At 37.4% G+C, this 3,934-nt stretch overlaps 1 pseudogene; it reads right to left on the bottom strand.

Moving 5' to 3' along the window:
* Positions 1–872: 872 nt before the first annotated feature.
* Positions 873–2,981, bottom strand: LOC102860103 (annotated as a pseudogene).
* Between the last annotated feature and the right edge of the window lie 953 nt (positions 2,982–3,934).

Here is a 3,934-nt window from a genome sequence, read left to right as displayed (position 1 = left end):
ATTGAGAGTACCATGGACTGCTAGGAAAACAAACAGATTCATCCTGGAAAGGGTTAAACCGGGTGGCTCTTTGGAGGCAAATATTCTGAGGCTCCATCTACCATACTTTGGATATGTTGTGAGGAGAGACTGGTCCTTGAAGAAGGACATCATGCTTGGTAGGGTGGAGGGACAGTGCAGGAAGGGAAGGTCCTTTGATTCGGTGACTGGAGTAATCGGTATGGGTGTGTCAGAGACAGTGCGATTGGCACAGGACAGAGCAGAGTTTGGGGCTGTTGTGGGTCGCTATGAGTCGAAAACGACTAGACGGCACATAACAACAACAAAGGTAATTTACAACGACAAATAAGGGATGTAGTTTTTCTTGGCTGTGCTTCCAAAATTTAGAGTCAGTACCCTTAATGAAGGCACAAAGCAAGACGAGATGAGCACAGCTGTCTCTAGGAGTGGGCAAGGTTCTGTACAATCACTGATGAGGTATGCATGAACACAAGGGATTTAAAACTGCTCAGTCTTGCTAAAAAAATTGAACAGTTAAAAGGAAATGCTGCCGCTTCTCCCTACTACCTGGGGATCGTGTCTATGATATTAACTCATCAGATCAAAAAGAAAACTGTCAAGGATCTCCAAAGCAAATCACTATTTGTGCAAATGAAACAAAATTTACTGATTCCAATCAGGATGTGCCTGTCCTGCAGTACAAACATTCTGCAGACAAAAGAGTGTTTCACAAAACTGAAATGCCATTCAGCTGAAGGACAAGACATTTTCCACAGACACTTAATAGTTCAAACTTTCCAATGGCCCTTACAGCTGAACCATGGTACATTAAAAGTAATGAGGGTTCTGGGATCCTTTAGCAGCAATGTACATTAAAGTGTGCAGGGTGTCTTCGGGTTGATTTGCTTGTTGGCTTGTTCTTCTTATAGAGTTGCATGAAAAGATTTCGCTTTATCCCATAGCTCAGTTAACATGCCTAATTTTTGCTCAAGAATAGCTTCGAGTTGTGTTGCATAGGAATCTACATCATAGTCTACTTCTTCAGTCATCTCAAGGAGAGCCTTTTCATCTTCTAACCATCGAATAGATTCCTGGAACACTGCCCTATGATCCTCCACCACTTGCTCTTCCATTTCTACCATTTGTGAGACAGCTTCATGGAAAGTAAACAGCTGTGGAGAAACTTCTTCTTCCTGGAAGACGCCTCCTTTTGCTGTTGTGGAGAAACTATTTTATTCACAAAGAAGTTTTAGATCATCTTTCTGAGGGGAACTTCCCACACCCCACTGTGTCTCCAAGTCATCAATCTGATTTGGTGTATGGTGCATTATTGGACAAATATCACCAGCAAAAGTTGGATCCACAGTTAATTATTTCACTCTATTTGCATATCTTAACCTATTAAGAATATTTTCACAGAATGGCATGCCTGGAGAGATTGTGACAATCATAAAGGCACATGAGTTTTCACCTATGAATGAATCTCTTAACACCTAAGTGAGTTTACTTGATCTGAAAGGAGTATGAGTCTTATTTCTACCTAAGACTCTGATGCATACCTTGAGAGTTAAAAGTCTTATTAATTTCAGCAACTTTAAGCCTAGTTTGTCTGTCTGCACTTGCAGTGTCAGCTCCTCTTTAATTTCCACCCAAATCAATAAAAGAAAAATTGCCATGTAGTTGTCCTTTCCTTCTAAGAATAATCTGAAACAATGCGTGGCTTCGAGCTGAATGAGCACTAGCAGATGTTTGACCAGATGTCCTGCAACTATTGTATATGTCAATAAATTTCAGTACATCTTCAACACATTTTACTTCCCTTTCTTATAATCCCCCTAATTGAACGTGCTGTTTGCCATCTTCTAGCACTCTTAATTTTGTGGTTTTTTTTGTTTAGTAAATCACTTTTCCACTGTAAACATTTTAAAAAGGTTGCATATGCTTGAAGTTCTAATTTCTTATAGTTTGGCTTCTTTAATATTAAGAAAACATCTTGAGCTCCTAGTGAATAAATCCCTTTAGAACAATCTTGGTTCTTTCCCAAGTCACCACCCATAGTATGTGTTTTTCCACTTCCATTTGGTCATAAGCAAAGCATGTAGCCATTCCTCTTTTGAATATAGATTTCACTAGTGGTCTAACTGTAAAACTATAAATCATTTCATTAGTAGCTGAGTCATCAAAGGCATAATCAAAACAGAATGTTTCATTTTCTATTTTTTGTTTTGGTTCATGTACCAGAACAACATCAACATCTTTAGTGGGGACTGTGATTACATCAAGATCTCTCATTTCTATTTCTTTTTTACTGAGTGGTCATTTCCTTGCACAAACACATATTCTATGCTCATCAATAGGATCTGCTGTTGTTAGTGGTCTATATCCAAACTTCCTCTAAAGTTTCTGATCATGCACATATTTCCATAATTTGGATTTGTAGCATAAACATCCTGGGTTCATTTTCCTCTAAATTCTTTTGTTGTAGTCTCTTTTTCTTCCGCTTTTTTGGTAACTTCTCTACTTCTTTCACACAATGAGATTTTCTACGTGAAGGGGGTCCAAATTCCTTTTTTGCAGCTTGAATTGGAAATATATCTGAAACACTACTGTTGTTCTGAGGAAGACTGCTCAGGAAGCTGAGTAGGCTGTGCATGTGCAGAACCAACCACTCTATTACAACTTGGTGGAGGATCATTCTTAATAGAAGCCACAGCCTGCCAATTCTTTACAATTTTGTTTATTTTGGCTGAGGATGTTAGAGGTGGAGGTGTTTCTGGACTGGGTTCAATTTCTTCATCAGGTGCAAGGTCAGAAGTTAAGTGAAAAGATGCTCTCCAGGTAAATCTCTTTGCCTTTTGTGTCTCCATTTTCTATCCAGTTATACTTTCATTATCTTTATTTAAGTATGTTACCATTGCTTGATGTATCCAGCCATTGTTTTGCTTGATCTCCACATAAATCCCGATTTGGATCTTGCCAAAGTTGGACACTCCTATCACCTCGTCTAGAGCAGTGACTGTAGGCCCTAATTGTTTTTCTTATGTTGAACCATCCTTGCATACCTGTTATGAATCCCACTTGGTCATGGTGAAGTATTTTTTTTTTATGTATCGTTGGATTCTATTGGCCAGGATTTTATTCAGCATTTTTGTATCTATGTTCATGAGAGGTATTGGCCCATAGTTTTCTATTTTGGTGGTAACCTTACCTGGTTTTGGTATCAATGGTATGTTTTATTCATAGAATAAGTCTGGGAGAATTCCATCTTTTTCTATTTCCTATGTGTGACAGTTCTCCTCTGAATGTTTGATAAAATTCCCTTGTAAAACCGTCTGGTCCATGGTATTTATTGGCTGGAAGTTGTTTTATTACCTTTTCAATTTCTTCTTTTGTAATGAGTTCTATTTTGGTTTCTGTCAGTTTAGATGGGTTATGAATTTCCAAGTGTTTGTCATTTCCTCTAGGTTTTCATATTTGTTTGAGTATAGTCTTTCAAAATATTCCAATATTAGCCTTTTTATTTTCGTTGGTTCTATTATGACATTGCCCATGTCATCTCTTACTTGGATTATTTGTATCTTTTCTTTCTTTTGTCAGTTTTGCTAGTGGCTTTATTGATTTTATTAACCTTTTCGAAGAACCAACTACTGGTTTTGTTGATGGTGTCAATTGGTTTTCTATTTCATTTATTTCTGCTCTAATTGTTATAATTTCGGGTTTTTTAGAGTGTATCAGGTTTTTTGGTTCTTTTTCAATTTGTTGGAGATACTGGGTTAGAGAGAGTCAATGGTCATTTTTCCCCCTGATTTTGATGTGTTTGCTTATTGCTATAAATTCACCCCAGATTACTGCTTTGGATTTTTCTTAGAGGTTTTGGTAAGCAGTGTTTTCATTGTCATTTGTTTCAAGAAACCTTTAAAAAAAATTTATTATT

This window comes from Elephantulus edwardii, unplaced genomic scaffold (genome assembly GCF_000299155.1).
Source record: "Elephantulus edwardii isolate Elephantulus edwardi_28Jun2011 unplaced genomic scaffold, EleEdw1.0 scaffold00457, whole genome shotgun sequence".
Classification (NCBI taxonomy): Eukaryota; Metazoa; Chordata; class Mammalia; order Macroscelidea; family Macroscelididae; genus Elephantulus; species Elephantulus edwardii.
The sequence above is the reverse complement of the archived record's forward strand: the minus strand, read 5'-3'. Positions and strand labels throughout refer to the sequence as shown.